Below are 21,731 nucleotides of genomic sequence, written 5' to 3'. Positions count from 1 at the left end.
TAAATTTTCAAATTAAAATAAAAAGAAGAGTATTAAAATAATATACTAGAAAATATTTAACAAAAAAATTGGTAATGATGGAATGCAGTAATAAAAAGATTTTGGACATATCAAAAATAAATATCAAAATGGCAGCTGAAAAATCCTATCTCAGTAAATGCATTAATGTAAATGGAATAAGTAATCCAATTAAAAGAAAGAGACTGTCAAAGTGGTTTCAAAATGATGTAACTATATGCTGACTATTAGACTCACTTTGGATTCAAAAGATAAATAGGATGGAAAACATATCATACAAACAGTAACAAAATGCTATGCTAATCTTGAATAAAGTAGATTTCCAGATAAAAATTGTTTCTTGAGGACATTTCTTAATAACAATGACTGAATTGATATTGAAGACATAGAAATTAAAATGAAATACGTACCTGAGAGGCTCAATTGTTTGAAGAGCAGCTGACAGAATTCGAGTGTAGAATTCATCAACAATACTAAGAGAACACAATACTTCGCTTTGTGAAAAGTGTAGACAAAACAGAAGGTCATTAGAAAAAAATTAAAAACTGAAGGAACATAAGGAAGTAAGTGACACTAACGGACATGTATGCAATAATCTTCCCAACAACTACAGAATACACAATATTCTCAGGAGCACATAAAATATTATCTAGGATAAACCTTACGTTAGTTTATGAAATAAACATCAATAAAATTTGAGTTGAAATTATATAGGAATAATCAATAATTAAATTGAAAAAACAGAAGGAAGGAAATTAAAGTTTGAAGTTAAAACATCCTTTTATTTGTAGATGAACATTTAGATTGCTTTCATATCTTAGCTATTGTGAATACAGTTGTAATAAACATGACATTGCAGATGTCTTTTTTACATACTGATTTTAATTCCTTTGGATGTTGATATGGGTGGCTTTGTGTCCCCACCCAAATCCCAACTTGAATTGTAGTTCCCATTATCCTCCCATGTTATGAGAAGGACCTGATGGGAGGTAATTGAATCATGGAGGCAGTTTATGTCATGCTGTTCTGGTGATAGTGAGTGACTTCTCATGAGATCTGATGGTTTTATAAGGGGCTTTTCCTCTCTTTGCTTGGCACTTCTCTTTCCTGCTGACATGTGAAGAAGGATATTTTTACTTTTCCTTCCCACCGTGATTATAAGTGTCCTGAGGCCTCTCCAGTCACGTGAAACTGTGAATCAGTTAAATCCCTTTTCTTTATAAATTACCCAGTCTCAGGTATGTTATTATAGCAGTGTGAGAATGGACAAATACAGTAAGTTTATACCACAGAGAGTAGGGTGCTGATAATAGTTTGGAAGGCTGAGAAGAAGACAGAAAAATGTGGGAAAGTATAAAAACTCCAAGAGACTTGGAGGGCCCACAAGACAAGAAAATGTTGGAAAGTTTGAAACTTTCTAGAAATTTGTTTAGTGGCTTTGACCAAAATGCTGAACACTATATAGACAATAAAGTACAGGCTGAGGGGGTCTAAGATGGGGATTAGGAACTTCTTGGGAACTGGAGCAAAGGTGACTATTGATATGTTTTAGCAAAAAGACTGGCAGCATTTTGCTACTGCTCTAGAAATCTGTGGAACTTTGAACTTGAGAGAGATAATTTAGGGTATCTAGCAGAAGACATTTTTTCCCCATTTATTTATTTTATTGCATTTTAGGTTTTGGGGTACATGTGAAGAACATGCAAGATTGTTGCATAGGTACACACGTGGCAGTGTGATTTGGTGCCTTCCTCCCCATCATCTACATCTGGCATCTCTCCCCTTGCTATCTCTCCCCAGTTCCCTCCCCCCACCATTCCTCCCCTATTTCCCCGAAACTGACCCCAGCGTGTAGTGCTCCCCTCCCTGTGTCCATGTGTTCTCATTGTTCAACACCCACATATGAGTGAGAACATGTGGTGTTTGATCTTCTGCTCTTCTGTCAGTTTGCTGAGAATGATGGTTTCCAGGTTCACCCATGTCCCTACAAAGGACCCAAACTCATCGTTTTTGATGGCTGCATAATATTCCATGGTGTATATGTGCCACATATTTCCTGTCCAGTCTATCATCGATGGGCATTTGGGTTGGTTCCAGGTCTTTGCTATTGTAAACAGTGCTGCAATGAACATTCGTGTGCATGTGTCCTTATAGTAGAACGATTTGTAATCCTTTGGATATATACCCAGTAATGGGATTGCTGAGTCAAATGGAATTTCTATTTCTAGGTCCTTGAGGAATCGCCACACTGTCTTCCACAATGGTTGAACTAATTTACACTCCCACCAACAGTGTAAGAGTGTTCCTATTTCTCCACATCCTCTCCAGCATCTGTTGTCTCCAGATTTTTTAATGATCGCCTTCTAACTGGTGTGAGATGATATCTTAATGTTGTTTTTATTTGCATTTCTCTGATGACCAGTGATGATGAGCATTTTTTCATATGTTTGTTGGCCTCATGTATGTCTTCTTTTGTAAAGTGTCTGTTCATATCCTTTGCCCACTTTTGAATGGGCTTGTTAGTTTTTTTCTTGTAAACCTGTTTTAGTTCTTTGTAGATTCTGGATATCAGCCCTTTGTCAGATGACTAAACTGCAAAAATTTGTTCCCAGTCTGTTGGTTGCCAATTCACTCTAATGACTGGTTCTTTTGCTGTGCAGAAGCTGTGGAGTTTGATTAGGTCCCATTTGTCTATTTTGGCTTTTGTTATCAATGTTTTTGGTGCTTTGGTCATGAAGTCCTTGCCTACACCTATGTCCTGAATGGTTTTGCCTAGATTTTCTTCTAGAGTTTTCTTGGCATTAGGACTTATGTTTAAGTCTTTAATCCATCTGGAGTTAATTTTAGTGTAAGGTGTCAGGAAGGGGTCCAGTTTCTGCTTTCTGCACATGGCTAGCCAGTTTTCCCAACACCATTTATTAAACAGGGAATCCTTTCCCCATTGCTTGTTTTTGTCTGGTTTGTCAAAGATCAGATGGTTGTAGATATGTTGCGTTGCCTCTGAGACTTCTCTTCTGTTCCATTGGTCTACATCTCTGTTTTGGTACCAGTACCATGCTGTTTTGATTACTGTAGCCTTGTAGTATAGTTTGAAGTCCAGTAGTGTGATGCCTCCCGCTTTGTTCTTTTTGCTTAGAATTGACTTGGCTATGCGGGCTCTCTTTTGGTTCCATATGAAATTTAAGGTGGTTTTTTCCAGTTCTGTGAAGAAGGTCATTGGTAGCTTGATGGGGATAGCATTGAATCTGTAAATTACTTTGGACAATATGTCCAATTTCACGATATTGATTCTTCCTAACCATGAACATGGAATGTTTCTCCATCTGTTTCTGTCCTCTCTTATTTTGTTGAGCAGTGGCTTGTAGTTCTCCTTGAAGAGTTTCTTTACATTCCTTGTTAGTTGTATTCCTAGGTATTATATTCTCTTTGTGGCAATTGTGAATGGAAGTTTGTTCTTGATTTGGCTCTCTTTAAGTCTGTTATTGGTGTATAGGAATGCATGAGATTTTTGCACATTGATTTTGTGTCCTGAGACTTTGCTGAAGTTGCTTATCAGTTTCAGGAGATTTGGGGCTGAGACAATGGGGTCTTCTAGATATACAAACATACAAACATGTCGTCTGCAAATAGAGACAATTTGACTTCCTCCTTTCCTATTTGAATACCCTTTATCTCTTTTTCTTGCCTGATTGCTCTGGCTAGAACTTCTAGTACTATATTGAATAGGAGTGGTGAGAGAGGGCATCCTTGTGTAGTGCCACATTTCAAGGGGAATGCTTCCAGTTTTTGCTCATTCAGTATGATATTGGCTGTTGGTTTGTCGTAAATAGCTTTTATTATTTTGAGACACGTTCTGTCAATACCTAGCTTATTGAGGGTTTTTTAACATAAAGGACTGTTGAATTTTGTCAAAGGCCTTCTCTGCATCAGTTGAGATAATCATGTGGTTTTTGTCTTTAGTTCTGTTTATGTGGTGAATTACGTTTATAGACTTGCGTATGTTGAACCACCCTTGCATCCCCAGGATGAAGCCTACTTGATTATGGTGGATAAGATTTTTGATGTTCTGTTGCAATCGGCTTGCCAGTATTTTATTGAAGATTTTTGCATCTATGATCATCATGGATATTGGCCTGAAATTTTATTTTCTTGTTGAGTCTCTGCCAGGTTTTGGAATCAGGATGATGTTGGTCTCATAAAATGATTTGGGAAGAGTTCCCTTTTTTTGTATTGTTTGGAATACTTTTAGTAGTAATGGTACCAGCTCCTCTTTGTATGTCTGGTAGAATTCGGCTGGGAACCCATCTGGACCTCGGCTTTTTTTGGGTGGTAAGCTCTTAATTGCTGCCTCAACTTCAGACCTTGTTATGGGTCTGTTCAGGGTTTCGGCTTCTTCCTGGTTTAGGCTTGGGAGGAGGCAAGTGTCCAGGAATTTATCCATTTCTTCCTGGTTTACTATTTTATGTGCATAGAGTTGTTTGTAATAATCTCTGATGATGGTTTGAATTTCTGTGAAATCTGTGGCGATACCCCCTTTATCGTTTTTTATTGCATCAATTTGGTTATTCTCTCTTCTTTTTTATTAATCTGGCTAGTGGTCTGTCTATTTTGTTGATCTTTTCAAAAAACCAGCTCCTGGATTTATTGATTTTTTGAAGGTTTTTTTTTGTGTCTCCATCTCCTTCAGTTCTGCTCTGATCTTAGCTATTTCTTGTCTTCTGCTAGACTTTGAGTTTTTTTATCTTGCTCCTCTAGCTCTTTCAGTTTTGATGATAGGGTGTCAATTTTTGATCTCTCCTTGCTTCTCATGTGGGCACTTATTGCTATATATTTTCCTCTAGAGACTACTTTAAATGTGTCCCAGAGATTCTGGTATGTTGTGTCTTCATTCTCGTTGGTTTTGAAGAACATCTTTACTTCTGTCTTCATTTCATTGTTTATCCAGTCAACATTCAAGAGCAAGTTGTTCAGTTTCCATGAAGCTGTGCGGTTCTGGGTTAGTTTTTGAATTCTGAGTTTTAACTTGATTGCACTGTGGTCTGAGAGACTGTTTGTTATGATTTCCGTTCTTTTGCATTTGCTGAGGAGTAATTTACTCCCAATTATGTGGCCAATTTTAGAGTACGTGTGATGTGGTGCTGAGACGAATGTATATTCTGTGGATTTGGGGTGGAGAGTTCTGTAAATGTCTATTAGGTTTGCTTGGTCCAGGTCTGAGGTCAAGTCCTGGATATCCTTGTTAATTTTCTGTCTGGTTGATCTGTCTAATATTGACAATGGGGTGTTAAAGTCTCCCACTATAATTGTGTGGGAGTCTCAGTCTCTTTGTAAGTCATTAAGAACTTGCCTTATGTATCTGGGTGCTCCTGTATTGAGTGCGTATATATTTAGGATCATTAGCTCTTCTTGTTGCATTGATCCTTTTACCATTATGTAATGTCCTTCTTTGTCTCTTTTGATCTTTGTTGCTTTAAAGTTTAATTTATCAGAGATGAGAATTGCAACTCCTGCTTTTTTTTGCCCTCCATTTGCTTGGTAAATCTTCCTCCATCCCTTTATTTTGAGCCTTTGTGTATCCTTGCATGTGAGATGGGTTTCCTGGATACAGCACACTGATGGGTTTTGTCTTTTTATCCAATTTGCCAGTCTGTGTCTTTTGATTGGGGCATTTAGTCCATTTACATTTATGGTTAATATTGTTATGTGTGAATTTGATACTGCCATTTTGGTGCTATCTGGCTGTTTTGCCCATTAGTTGATGCAGATTCTTCAATGTGTTGATTCTCTTTACCATTTGACATGTTTTTGGAGTGGCTAGTACTGGTTGTTCCTTTATATGTGTAGAGCCTATTTCAAGAGCTCTTGTAAAGCTGGCCTGATGGGGACGAAATCTCTGAGTACTTGCATGTTCACAAAGGATTTTATTTTTCCTTCACTTATGAAGCTTAGTTTGGCTGGATAGGAGATTCTGGGTTGAAAGTTATTTTCTTTAAGGATGTTAAATATCGGCCCCAACTCTCTTCTGGCTTGTAAGGTTTCTGCTGAGATATCTGCTGTGAGTCTGATGGGCTTCCCTTTGTGGGTAACCCGACCTTTCTCTCTGGCTGCCCTTAGTATTTTCTCCTTCATTTCAACCCTCGTGAATCTGACTATTATGTGCCTTGGGGTTGCTCTTCTTGACGAATATCTTTGTGGTGTTCTCTGTATTTCCTGGACTTGAATATTTGCCTGCCTTGCCAGGTTGGGGAAGTTTTCCTGGATAATATCCTGAAAAGTATTTTCCAGCTTGGATTCATTCTCTTCCTCGCATTCAGGTACACCTATCAAACGTAGATTAGGTCTTTTCACATAGTCCCACATTTCTTGGAGACTTTGTTCGTTCCTTTTTACCCTTTTGTCTCTATTCTTGCCTTCCCGTTTTATTTCATTGAGTTGATCTTCGACCTCTGATATCCTTTCTTCTGCTTGGTCAATTCGGCTGTTGAAACTTGTGCATGCTTCACGAAGTTCTCGTGTTGTGTTTTTCAGCTCCATCAATTCACTTATATTCCTTTCTATTTTCCCCATTCTCGTTAGCATTTTGTCAAATCTTTTTTCAAGGTTCTTAGTTTCTTTGCATTGCGTTAGAACATGTTCTTTTAGCTCACAGTAGTTTCTTATTACCCACCTTCTGAAGTCTGATTCTGTCATTTCATCACACTCGTTCTCCCTCCAATCTTGTTCCCTTGCTGGTGAGAAGTTGTGATCCCTTGTAGGAGGAGAGGTGTTCTGGTTTCGGGTGTTTTCATCCTTTTTGCGCTGGTTTCTTCCCAACTTTATGGATTTATCCACCTGTCATCTTTGTAGTTGCTGGCTTTCAGATTGGGTCTCTGAGTGGACGTTCTGTTTGTTGATGATGAGGTTATTTCTGTTTCTTGGTTTTCCTTCTGACAGTCTGGCCCCTCTGCTGTAGGTCTGCTGAAGTCCACTTCAGACCCTGCTTGCCTGGAGATCACCTGCAGCAGCTGCTGAACAGTAAGGGTTTTTACCAGTTCTCTTCTTCTGCTATCTTTGTCCCAGAAGGATACCTGCCAAGTGTCAATCAGATCTCTCCATTATGAGGTGCCTCTTTGGATATACAGGGGTCAGGGAGTTGCTTGAGGAGACGGTCTCTTCTTTATAGGAGCTCAAATGCTGAGCTGTTAGCTCCATTGTTCATTCAGAGCTGCTGAGCAGGTACGTTTAGGTCTGCTGCAGCAGAACTCATAAACCGCTTTTTGTTCCCAGGTGCTCTGTCCCAGGGATTTAGGGCTTTATGAGTTTCCGTTATGCTGCTGCCTTCTTTTTTTTTTTCCTTCAGAGCTGCCCTGCCCAGCAGGAAGGCAGCCTAGTCACTGTCTGCCTGTAGACGCTTTGCTGAGATGCTGTGGGCTCTGCCCAGCTGCCTAGTGAACTTCCCTGCAGTCCTGTTTATATGGGTGTAGTTAGAACTGCCTCGGCAATGGTGACCTGCCTCTGTTAAGGCAGAGTCTCTCTGCAGTGGCGGGTTGCCTTGGCAACGGCAGGCTGCCTCAGCATTGACTGACTACCTCTGTCATGGCGGGCTGCCTCGGTAATGGTGGACGCCCCTCCCCCACAGAGCTGGACCATCCCGGCTTCAGCTGCGCTTGCTGTGAAACTCTCAATCCAGAGTGTTTCTGATTGCTGTTCTTTTGTGGGGGTGGGACCAGCCGAGCCTGATCGCCTGCTCCCTGCCTCAGAGCCTTTTTTTTTTTTTTAAGTTGGTGTTCCAGTCGCCTGTTGGAGAGGCCAAGGGGTTGTGTGTTTTCCCTTTCGGCAAGTCACTGCGCTGGCTTAAACAGCAGCACTGAGATTTGTGGTGCTTTTTTTGCCCTGGAATCTACTGTCCTGGTTCCATGCTCAGTCCCCTTTTAAACAGATGAATGGGTGACTTCCTGTGGCTCCAGTCCGCCAGCCAAAAGGGCACCCAGACCGGTTTATTTTGTACGGAGAACCACTGCTCTGGGGCGCCGACAAAGCAGCCGCATGGGACACAGCCACTCTGGCTGAAACAGCTGTGCTGGCTACCCGTGGAGCTCCTCTGCCTGGGAATTTCCTAGTCTGTGGGCAATAAAAATGTGGCATCCACTCACCCCCTGCGCTTTCACTGGGAGCTGCAATCCTGAGCTGTTCCTAAATGGCCATCTTGGATCGATCTCCCCAGAAGAAATTTTTAAGCAGCCAATAGTTCAAGAAAAAGCAGAGCATAAAAATTTGGAAAATTTACAGCTTGATGATACAATAATAATAAAAAAAAAAATATGGGGAGAAATTTGAGTCTGCTGTAGAAATTTGCATAAATAACAAAGAGACAAATGTTAATTACCAAGGCAGTGGGTAAAATGCCTCCAGGGCATGTTGCAGAATTCATGACGGCCTTCTCATTACAGGCCCAGAGGCCTACCAGGGAAAAAGGGTTTCATGGTCAAGCCCATGGCCTTTATGCTATGGACAGCCTCAAGCCTTAATATCCTGCATTCCAGCCACTACAGCCATGTCTAAAAGGGGCCAAGGTATATAGCTCAGGCTGTGGCTTCAGAAGGTGCAATCCCCAAGCCTTGGCAGCTTCCATGTGATGTTGAGCCCACAGGTGCATAGAAGTCAAGAATAGAGGTTTAGGAACCTCTGTCTAGATTTCAGTGGATGTATAGAAACACCTAGATGTCCAGGCCAAAGTTTGCTACGGGGTTGCAGAAGGGAAATGTGGGGCCGGAGCCTCCACACAGAGTCTTCACTGGGGCACTGCCTAGTGGAGCTATGATAAAAGGGCCATGGTCCTCCAGACCCCAGAAAGGTAGATCCACCAATGGCTTGCAACGTGCACCTGGAAAAGTTGAAGACAGTCAATAATAGTCTGTGACAATAGCCATGAGATGGGGCTGTACCTAAAAGCCACAGGGTTGATGCTGCATGAGGAATTGGGAGCCCACCTCTTGCATCAATGTGACCTGAATGTGAGACATAGAGTCAAGGGAGGTTATTTCAGAGCTTTAATATTAAATTACTGCTTTAAAGGATCTCAGACTTGCACAGAGCCTGAACCCCTTTGTTTTGGTGAATTTATCTTCTTTGGAATAGGTATATTTACCCAGTTTCTGTACCTCCATTGTATCTAGGAAGTAACTAACTAGCTTTTGATTTTACAGACTCATAGGCAGAAGGGACTTGTCTCATGTGAGACTTTGGACTTTGACTTTTGATTTAATGCTGAAATGAGTTAAGACTTTGGGAAACTGTTGAAAAGACATAATTGTGTTTTGAAATGTGAGGACTTGAGTTTTGGGAGGGACCAAGGTCAGAATAATATGTCATGTTTTGTGGCCCCAACCAAATCTTATCTTGTAGTTCTCATAATCCCCATGTGTCATGGGAGAGACCTGGTGGGAGGTAATTGAATCATGGAGGCACTTTCCACCATGCTGTTCTCATGATAGCGAATGAGTTCTCATGAAATCTGTTGGTTTTATAAGGGGCTTTTTCTCTCTTTGCTCTGCACTTTTATTTCTTGCTGTGGTGTGAACAAGTATGTGTCTCCTTCCTTCCCCTTCCACCATAATTGTAAAGGTCCTGAGGCCTCTCCAGTCATGTGAAACTGTGAGTCAATAAACCTCTTTCCTTTATAAATTACCCAGTCTTGGGTATGTCCTTATGGAGGCATGAGATCGGACTAATACATATATGTACTCAGTAATGGGATTTCTTTATCATATGGTAGTTCCATGTTTCACTTTTTGAGGAATCTTCATACTGTTTTCTATAATGGCTATAATAATTTTCATTTTCATAAGCAGGGTATAAATTAAAATTAATAAAATAATGGCTAGAAAAAATAAAGATAACATCAATGAAACCTGAAATTTGTTCTTTGACACCATCAACAAACTTGAAACCTCCACCTGGAATAAACAAGAAAGAAGACAGAAAATCTGAAGTTACCAAAATAAGGAATGCAAGAAGTTTGCTAATGACATAATTAACAAACATTCAGAAATCAAATGAACTTTAAGGACGTACTCTGAATAAGTGTATGCTAATAAATTAGATGATCTACATAAAATAAATGCATTTTATGAAGGGCACAAACTACTGAGACAGACTCAAGAAGAAAAAGAAAACCTAAGTAGGCCTATAATAAATAGATATTAAATTGGGAATCAAAATACTTCCTTGGATGAAAAGTCTGGTCTCATATGGCTTCACTAATAAAATCTACAATTAACACTGATCCTTCAAAAACTCTTCCAAAATATGGGAATACCTCCAAAGTCATCCCATGAGACCAGTAAATCCTTATTAACAAAATGACACAAAGGCATTGTGGAAAAAACTACAGATGAAAAAATTATTATGAGTATTAATGCAAAAGTCCTATAAAATACTGGAAGACCAAATCTAGAAACACATGAAAGTATAATAGACTATGGCAAAGTGGAATTGATGAAGGAATGCAAGGTTAGTTCATTATATGAAAATCAATCATTGTTATATGCCATCTAAATACATTAAAATATATATCACATTATAGCAAATAGCATATAATATATTCAAGATGTGCAAAAAAGAAAGCATTTGACGAAATTCAATACTCTTTTGTGATAAAGACATTTAAACTACAAATAGAAGGATATTTTCTTAATCTGAAAAATCATTGAAAAACTAAATGTTTTTCTGCTAAGTTCAGGAACAACACGAGGGTGTCTACTCTTCATGTCTATTTAACACTGAACTGGAAGTTTTTCTCCAGGGCTGCTACACCAGAAAACTAAATAAAGAAATTCCAAATGAAATATAAGAAGTAAAACTCTGTTTAATCACAGATGACATGATCTTGAATATATAAAATCCTAGTGAACCTACAAAAAATATAAGGCTGAAACTTATCTACAAATTTAGTAAGACTGTAGGATGCAATATGAATGTAATAAAGCAAGTATACTATTGTAATTGTTGTAATTATTATACTTTAAATTCTGGGGTATGTGTGCAGAATGTGCAGGTGTGTTACATAGGTATACACGTTCCATGGTGATTTGCTGCATCCATCACCCAGCCATCTACATTAGATATATCTCCTAATGTTATCTCTCCTCTAGTCTCCCACCCCCTGAAAGTACCAGTGTGTGATGTTCCCCTCCCTGTGTCCATGTGTTCTCATTGTTCAACTCCCATTTATGAGTGAGAACATGTGGTGTTTGGTTTTCTGTTCTTGTGTTAGTTTGCTGAAAATGACGGTTAGCAGCTTTATCCATGTCCCTGCAAAGGACATGAACTCATCCATTTTTGTGGCTGCATAGTATTTCATGGGGTATAGGTGCCACATTTTCTTTATCCAGTATATCATTGATGGGCATTTGGGTTGGTTCCAAGCCTTTGCTATTGTAAACAGTGCCACAATGAACATATGTGTGCATGTATCTTTATAATAGAATGATTTGTAATCCTTGGGGTATATACCCAGTAATGGGATTGCTGGGTCAAACGGCATTTCTAGTTTTAGATCCTTGAGAAATTACCACACAGTCTTCTGCAATGTTTGAACTAATCTACTCTCCCACCAACAGTGTAAAAGTGTTCCTATTTCTCTACATTCTCTGCAGCATCTGTTGCCTCCTGATTTTTTGATGATTTCCATTCTAACTGGCATAATATGATATCTCATTGTGGTTTTGATTTGCATTTCTCTATGACCAGTGATGATGAGCTTTTTGTCATATGTGTGTTGGCTGCATAAATGTCTCCTTTTGAGAAGTGTCTGTTCATATCCTTCACTCGCTTTTTGATGGGGTTGTTTTTTTCTTGTATATTTGTTTATGTTCTTTGTAGATCCTGGATATTAGATTTATAAAGTGATATCTGAGTTGAAAGCTGTATTTAAATAGGAAGCCCATGAAAAACTATTTTAAAAAGAGTGCATAGAAAATTAAAGGCCTGAATTTGGGAAAAAGCAGTATGTAACACTGGGAAAACTGAGTTATTCATTTGTGGGGAAAATGAAGCTGAAGGGGATCACTTTATAAATTATTTTTACTTTATAGAATTAACTGAATTCCCAAGCTTTTTTTTTGTTTTGTTTTAACTTTTAAAGGAAACTAAGCTTCCCTCTTTTAATAATCAAACCACAATTTAATGTATGTATCCATTACCCTAGTAATGTGAACCCTACGATATAACAATTGAAGACCATATGAACAATTTTTGTACATTGTTACATCACAAGTGCCTAAAGCATAGCAATAATTTTTTAAAAACCTATAAAATAGCTGTATAGCATAAATAAAATATTTCTTTAGGAAATTATCTTTTAAAACATTCAATACATGAATTAAATGGTGTGTAAATTTACATTTTGCCTCTGCCTGGGATACTTTTCAAAAACTAAATAATTGACTATATTTCTTAAAAGAAAGACATCAGAAAGACTAGAATATTCTAAATTTTCCACAAAGTTTCATTTAGGTGGTATGTTTTACATTTATTTAATCAAGTTTGACACAATACCTTGTTGCAAGAAATCCAAGTGAAATAATACTAGTAATCCAAACTTGGTGTGTCTAAAAAAAAAAAAAAAAGGATAAATAAATATATAAATAAATAAGTAAATAAATACAAATGCGATGATAATATCTTGTTGCTATATTCTATAATGTCTTTTTAATAAAGTATTTTTTTTTATTTTGGTGGGTTTTTTAATTTAAATTTTAAATATGTGAAAGTGGTATTTACAATTAATATTGGATAAAATACAGCAGTAAAATTAATACGGATGAATATACCTCCCACAAACACACACACACACACAGAAAAAACAGAAAACTTTAAACCAACTGTGTACCCAATTCTATCTCACTCTCTGTGTACCCATGAAGTAATAATTTTGCTAACTTTTATGTTAATTTTTCAATTGCTGTTAGGTATATTGCACATAAATATGTAACCTTAAACAAAATGCTATTGAGCTTTATCTGTCTTTGAATATTATTAAATGGAATTATATATATAATTATTTGCAACAAATTTCTTTTATTCTTTGTTTTGAAACATTTTGGTTGATTCCCTTTATTACTGTAATAAACATTTCTGTTGTGAACTTTATTACTGAACTACCTTTACATGTATGTGTACTAGGTTGCTTCTTATGCAAATACCTAGATTTTTTAAGATTAAATCACTTTTAATGGGTTTATAATATTTGCCTTATTTTTTTCCATCAATGTATGAGATTTCCATTACTCTAATCTTCACCAAAATCTGAAGTAACCAGAACTTAAACATCTTGTTTGACTGCAGGATACAATTTATTGATTTTTAATTTTCATTTTCCACATTGTTAATGGTTTTAGTATAGTTTTCAGATGGTTGCTGACTATTCAGATTTCCTGTTCCATAAAATGACTATTTAAGAATTTTGCCCATTTATTTTCTATTTGATAGGTTGAGTATTTAAAAGAGATCTTTATATATTTTTATTAAAATATTTACCACTGTAAAATATATATAATTTTTCTAGTTGGTAGCCTATCTTTCTGTTTTCTACATAGTAAATACAGATAAATTCTTAGTCAAACAAACCAATGTCTTATTTGAAAGCTTATGATTTTTGACTCCTAGGATTTCCTTTTTCATATTAATCATAAATATATAACCTCCAATGTTTAATAATTTTGCTTTGTGTACATGAGTTTTTACTACATTTAGAATTGCTTTCTCTATGTGAAACAAAATAGAGATAAAATTATAATTTTATATGAATTAAAAGTTTCCCTGCGATCACTCAGAGAATACTTCTTTCCAAGCCCATTACTCCTGTTGTTAAAGATTGGTCATGCTTTTCAAAGTTTGAGAAAATTATGGCCCTTTAAGAAAAAATACACACACACACACACACATATATAATTGCGTTTTAGGTTTTGGGGCACATGCGAAGAACATGAAAGATTATTGCATACGTTCATACATGGCAATGTGGTTTGCTGCTTTCCTCCCCATCACCTATATCTGGCATTTCTCCCCATGTTATCCCTCCCCAACTCCCTACCCCGCACCGTCCCTCCCCTAGTTTCCCCGCACAGACTCCAGTGTGTGATGCTCCCCTCTCTGACTTTGGCTGCAGAAGAAAAGTAAATGTGAAGCTAAGAAATCACTTAGCAAATTTATTGTTTTGACAATTAATATATTTTTAAATGAAAAATAAAGCCTGGCCATTAAATATTTTTGTTTATGCCTGAAATATATTGAACTTGTCACATTGATCCATTAAATTATGCTGTAGAGTTAGAATAAATTTTAACAATTTAACTATAAGCATAGAATACAAGTTTTTTAAGAAAACATTAATATAGCAGTATACGAGTGATTATTCAATATGACATTTGTATCTTAGTTGAGCATTTGAGCATAGTTTTCTACTCAAATAATTTGTAGGTGGAAGATTAATCACACTCTAACTTACCTGATTTTTAATAATTTTCTGGCTTCTGATATTAGAAACACAATCAAAAAATTTCTTTCTATTTTATCTAAAATATATCACATTTAAAATAACATTTTGTGTTTATTTATTTTATTTTACAACTTTTGTCTGTGATAAACTAGATGACATCTCAATCACTTGGAGAAATTCATGCTGACTTCTATATACATTTTGTTTCAATATAAATTCTTGTTATGATTCAAAAGTACATTCAAGAGAAAATGATTTGAATGAAACAACTCATATTATTTGGACATACTTTTAAGCCTTTAATCTAAACTTCTTGACTCAAACAGAAAGGGATTTTTAACAGTCCATTTCTTTATTATTTCTACTGGGTCCAATTTTATATATTAAAATTGAGAATACATATGCCCAAAAGTAAAATCTATACATATATGTTCTTAAAAAGCATATATTTATCTTTGGAAATCATGTTTTCTTGATAGTTTTCTAGTGCTACTTTTAAACTAAATGCAGTCAGTGATTTGTTTTTAATTTGATAACGAGTGTCTATTAAACCAATATCTAAAGTATTTTATTTTATTTATTTTGTTTGTTTGTTTTATATTTTTTTATTGTACTTGAGGTTCTGGGGTGTGTGTGCAGATCATGCAGCATTCCTGCATAGGTACGTACATGGCAATGTGGTTTGCTGCTTCCATCTCCTGTCACCTATATTTGACATTTATCCCCAAGCAATCCCTCCCTAACCTCCCTACCCTTTGTTGTCCCTCTCCTAGTCCCCCACAACAGACCCCAGTGTGTGATGCTCCCCTCCCTATGTCCATGCATTCTCATTGTTCAACGCCTGCCTGTGAGTGAGAACATGCGGTGTTTTATTTTCTCTTCTTGTGTCAGTTTCCTGACAATAATGGTTTCCAGATTCTTCAATGTCCCTACAAAGGACACAAACTCATCATTTTTAATGGCTGCATAGTATTCCATGGTGTATATGTGCCACATTTCCTTTGTCTAGTCTATTATCAATGGACATTTGGGTTGGTTCCAGGTCTTTGCTATTGTAAACAGTGCTGCAATGAACATATGTGTGCATGTATCTTTATAATAGAACAATTTATAATTATTTGGAAATTCAAAGTACATTTTCTCTGTATTAAAATATCTATTTCTATTTTCTATGACCATTCTACTAAAACTACTAAGCCAGTTAGAATGGATTATTATTGCATAGTACAAATTTGCATTTAGGAAAGGAAAAAGTATTAAAATTTGACTGTTTTGTTTTTGTTTTTGTTTTTGAGCCAGGGTTTTGCCCTTGCTCTGTGCCCAGGTTGGAGTGCAGTGGGGAATCATGTCTTAATGCAGTCTTCATCTCCTGGGCCCAAGCAGTCCTCCTACCCCCAACGTCCTGTATAGCTGGGGCTACAGGCAGGTGCTTACCACTAAGCCTGGCTAATTTTTTGTATTTTCTGTAGAGGTGGTGTTTCACTACATTGCCAAGGCTAGTCTTCAACTCTTGGGCTTAAGTGATCCTCCAGCCTTGGCCTCACAAAGTCCCAGAATGACATGTGTCTCTGGCAGACTGTTTTTATTTTTTTAAAATAGGATATTTCACCTTATATGAGTGGTGACATTCTACTGATTGAGTCATTCTGTGTAATGTATGTTGATGTTTAATCATTCATTCTGTGTAATAATACATTCATTCTGTGTAATCATACATTCTGTGTAATGTATGTCAATGTTTAACTAAATGGTGTAATTCTCCAAGGAATATTTATTATATATGTTAATTATAGATAAAAAGAGATCTATCATACTGAGAAATATGTCATTCTTGTTGACTTCTTTAAAATCATTGTCATTTCTGAAAATAGCTTACTGTTTATTCCTGATTACCTTGAAATGGGAAAACTGTTATAGCTGTATAATTAAACGTTTCAGTTTAATTTGACTGGAAACTGTTCAACAGCAAATTTTAGTTGCATATCCTTGGTTTTGATTTTTTTAGGCTCATATCATTGAATTTCAGGGAGACTGAATTGTAATAGAGAAAGCTCCCGGATGTAAAAAGCCAATAGCCTCCACTGTAATTTCTACTCTGAGCAGAAATTTTGAAATTATATAATTTTGAGTTATGATTCCAGTTTAACCAATACTCTATATGGAATCTATACAGGCACAGAGGAAACAGAAGCAAAAGGAAAATAATTCTGGTGAATCATCTAGCATGTCTTGGGAGCTGGGTTTAGAGCTCTCTTTGGGAAAACTTAGTAAATGCCAAGAAGCAGACCATGAGGTAAGCTTCGTTACCTAACTGAGCAGAAAGGAGACATTACAGGTTTATACAAAGGCACAAAAGTCTAGTTTTAAATTTAAAAAAAATCAGTAGGCAAAACTCAGTTATGAGCAGGAGTGATTTTTGTGTGAGACTTCCATTGCATGCCATAGAATTACCATTTAGAATGGAAGACTTCCTATGCCTGAAGTGAGAGACTCGTTTTAGGATGCTAAAAAGACCCCTGGGAGTTGAAGAGAGCACTGAAAACATCTTTGCACCTCATCTAGCCACCTTTTAGAAAGGAAGAATTTGTATTAATACAGCATGCTCATCTAATGATAATTTTAAAATGTCAGAGCCTGCATCAAATTTTTATGATCTAGGAGATTCTGGGAGAGCAAAGAATGATTTAACATTTTTATAGAGGGAAAGATTACTTTTCTTTTTTTTTTAAATATATCGATTTATTTGACATATGTGTACTAAAAAACTGCTATGTTTTACTGTTAAAACAGTGAATAAAGTGAAACAACATGCACATACTGACTGTCACAAAACTTTGAGTCAAGAAAGTGATATATGCGATAAAGCATGCCAGGGATATATGGAAGAGCTTCACTTGCATTTGGAAGCAATCTTGGCAATATAGAAAGACCTCATGTCAATCAAAAATAAATAAATAAATAAATGAGCTGGGTGTGATGGTATGTGCCTGTAGTCCCAGCTACTCCGGAGGCTGAGGTGAGAGGATCACTTGAGCTCATGAGGTGGAGGTTGCAGTGAGACATTATCGTGCCACCACACACCAGCCTTGTTGATAGGGTATGTCAAAAAAGTAAAAAAGAAAAAGAAAAAACTGGATTTAATGTATATAACATATAGAACATCATGGCTTAGCCTAACTTATCTTAAACATGCTCAAAACCTGTATAGTAGCCCAAAATTGGACAAAATAATCTAACACAAAGCCTATTTTATAATAAAATATTGAATATCTCTTGGGATTTACTAAATGCTGTAGTGAGAAATGAAAAGCAGAGTGGTTTTATGCTTGCTCAAATTACAGTCTCTCTGAATGTGTATACCTTCTGCATCACCATAAAGTCAAAACATCATTAAGCAAACCATGGTAAGCCAGGGACAGTCTGTACTTAGAAATACCTTCTTTACTTATCATCTCCAATATCTTTCTTTCCAATCTCTTTTGAATGCCCTCGTTCATCACTTTGGCTTCTCCATGCCGAGAAACTTTCATTTTCAATGGCACTGGTGCTCTTCACATTCCAAATCCAATGGCTAATCCTCAGTCCTCAACTTGCTTCACCTAGGAAAAATGTTTGCAAAAGCTGTTTTTTTTTTTTTTTTTTGACTTTCCCCAGGAATAGCCTCTCTACTTGTTATCCAAGCCACTGATTTTTCTTGGGCTTTCCTTTTCAGTCTTCTTTGCTGAATCCTACCCATTTTCCCGACCATTTAATATTATTGCCGATCATTGTATGATTTCTAATATTTTTGTATACTTACTTCTTTGTGGCTCTCATTTCTTCTGAAGGTGTTTGATGACATTGACATATTGACTACTTTCTTCTTCCTATTTCCTTACTGATTCTTCTACTCTCTCATTTTTTTCTGTTCAACTGTGTACACGATATCACCACATCACATCTCAAACTTAATATCTCAAAAACCATACTCCCGATATTCACTTTAAACCTGTTCAATCGATACCCTTTCCTGTCTCCTCTGATGGCAACTTCATATTTCCTGTTGTTCAGATTATCAAATCTGGACTCTTCCTCAATTATTTCTCTCAGCACAAAAATACTTTGCCAGGGGATCTTGGTTTTCTTATAAACATGTAGAGAGCAATAACTATAAAATTTTCTCACATCAAAAAAATAAACTTAAATTCAGTCATGCATATGAAAATTTAATTTTTAAGCTACAGAGTGTATGATGTATAGGAGAATAGTTAGTGCTATAGGAAAGCAGTAAGATGAGTAAAAATGTGGATCTATCTATGTGGCAATTGAGAGTGCTTCTATAATAAGACAATGACATGGGATTAAAACGTGGGGGACTTCTGGATTTATAAAGGCTTAAGGCACACAATGAAGTGCAATCATTATGACTGGAAATTTCATAAAAGGACATTTTTGATAAATTAGGGAAGTTTGATATATATCAGGTATTAGATGCTATTAAGTTATGGTTGTTAGATGTTTAATATTATTTAATATAAAGAGCATATTCTTATATTTTTAAAATTCAACTATCATGGGCTGAGGATGTTATGATATATCAGATTTGTCTGAAGAAACTTTGGCAATAAAAGGACAACAAAGGAGGTGACAGATGAAACAAGTGTGATGAAGCCACATAATTGTATCATCAGGGTGAGTCTGATGGGACCTCACTGCTAGTCTCCCCTTGGTGTATGATGAAAAATATTTAAAGAAAAACTATTGAAATAGAATTTAGAATCCAACCAAATCTCACCTTATTTATTGTGACTATACTGCTCTATTTGAAGTCACCCTAATTTTGATATTTAAATTTTATGAAATTTAATTATTTATATTTCTCCAAAGTGTTTTTGGCTCTATTTTCACAACACTTACTTCGTACAGGAACTGCTTCTACCCCAAACCCACCAACCAAACATTACCTACATTTTTCTTCCAATTACAATGGAATAGATTCACTCCTTTTCCAATGTTTTGTGGACCATATCTGAACACCTCAGTAAATTTTTCTGATGACTTTTTTTTTTTTCTTTGTAACTCTAATTTCCTTACTTGAGTTACAATATTTTCAGCAATTGGGGCATTAATAAAGGGATATAAAATCATAAATGAAGACTGAGAAGGAAATGAAAAACAATCAAAGATGAAAGGACCAGAGATAAAGTCCATGACCAAACCCATTAAACCTAAAAATTAGTTGAGAAACAGGTCATAGTTAAGGAAATGAAACTTACCCCGGCAGATACTGTGAAGCTTACTTCTGTAGTTTTTTATTCTGTTTATTCTCATAGAATTGAACATTTAAGGTAGTGATGCAATTTTAGTATATTTGCTATACCAAATATATCCTCTTATTTCTCTGAGTGACTGCATTTGTAATAAGCAAACATTATAAGATTATCTAGTGAAGGAAAATGTTCTAAAAGTAATTGTTAAAAAAAAGTATTTGACTTAAAATTGAGATCAATATTCTGGTTTTGAAACCAGTAAAAGGTTCTGTTCATAATAGGAAAAACAATAATTTTTTTCTAAATAAAATTATTTTTCTTAAAATTTTAATAAATGACATTGAGCTTAAATCCTTATATATTTTATGTTTATTTAAAAACATTAATATAGAATATAATTTCAAAATAATTGGAAGATTTCAGGTAAGGTGCTTCTAGCACAGTCTATAGAATATATTCTGGGTGAAAAAGTAGACTTTCTGTTTAAAATCACTTTCTGTGTGCTACATACAAAAGTGATTATGTTTGCTCCATGAAATCTCCTTGAGTTAATTAAGTTACAAGAAGACTAACTGAATAGCCTTGTTTGTTTGAATTTTTGGCATTGGTACTGTGAATAAGTGAAATTGATTTTCTACAGAGTTATTTTCATTCAGTATTACCGATGAGGGTCTGGCTCTCTAAGTATGACAAACATGTTTTGAAAATGGATTATTTATAAAGCACAGGGAAGAACATTTTGGAAGACATAACAATAACCATGAATAACGCTTATATGAATTAGAAGTTTGATTTTGGAGTGCAATATCCCTATGTTTTCAATAAGCTGTTCAGCACACCAAGGATTCTTAATTCAAAGCACATTCAGTGTTTATACAGACCCAGCTTATTATTCTCTTGTTCTATTTTCCAAGATGTATACAAAATTAATATAAGCTCTCTAATCAATTACACAATCTCGGAGCATAGACTATAAAAAATAAAAGGACCAAACCAATTTGACTGTCTTTATTAGAGCTAAATATGCTAAGAACTTTTATCAAGGTGGCAAGTAATTATACAGAGAGTTTTGAACATCTTTTTATAATAAATTGATATAAAAAACCTTCCATAGTGACCAAAGACAGCATTTTGCTGAATGTCTCTGAAGTGTCTTAGTTAGTTAAAATTTCTAACATGCCCTAGCAAATTCCTAAAAATGGTTTACACAATTAGAGAGTATTTATAAAGAGTCAGTTCACTGTTATACTTACATCTGAATCCTAGAAGAGGTGGAGGGTGGAGGGAGTTATTCCTAATGGAAATCAGTAGCCTCTTGAGTAAGGATGGAGAAAAGTAATCATTTATTTACCTACCTACATTTTAATCAATATATTAGCATTTCTGTTTTGAAGTTCTCATTCTGTAACCACCTGTTTCTCTAATATGAATCCACGCAAGCAAAATGAAGAAAACTCCACATATTATATAGAACAGAGTGTACCTCTGGCATTACAGAAAAGCTTTCTAAAATCTCATGCACACATTATTTTAAAGGACTACTTTTCCAGATCCTTAACTTTTATATGTGCTTTTTCCTAGTTGAGCTGCTTGAAAACTATGGTTCCTATTTCAATCTTTTCCTTCACACATAGGCTTCTGTCATTTTTACAGGTACAAGCACATTTTACATCCCAATAAGGTGTATTGCCCTATACCGTACAATTTTCAGGACAATTAAGAAGAGAGTTCTAGCTGTAATACTTAAAGTATTCCTTACAAAAGCATCACAACCCTGCCATACACCTTAATTAAACACATTTCCAGTAAAATTTATTTTATTGTTAAACATTTCCAAAAGTTGTAATATATCATGTGATTCCAGTCAAAGGTCAGTAAAATTTATTTTATAGTTAACCATTTCCAAAAGTTGTAATGTATCATGTGATTCCAGTCAAAGGTGAACTACTAATAAACGAAATGCTGTCTTAAACCAGAAAAACATT

This window comes from Sapajus apella, unplaced genomic scaffold (assembly GCF_009761245.1).
Source record: "Sapajus apella isolate SASKATOON/1434 unplaced genomic scaffold, GSC_monkey_1.0 scaffold11, whole genome shotgun sequence".
NCBI classification, from domain to species: Eukaryota; Metazoa; Chordata; class Mammalia; order Primates; family Cebidae; genus Sapajus; species Sapajus apella.
The sequence above is the reverse complement of the archived record's forward strand: the minus strand, read 5'-3'. Positions refer to the sequence as shown.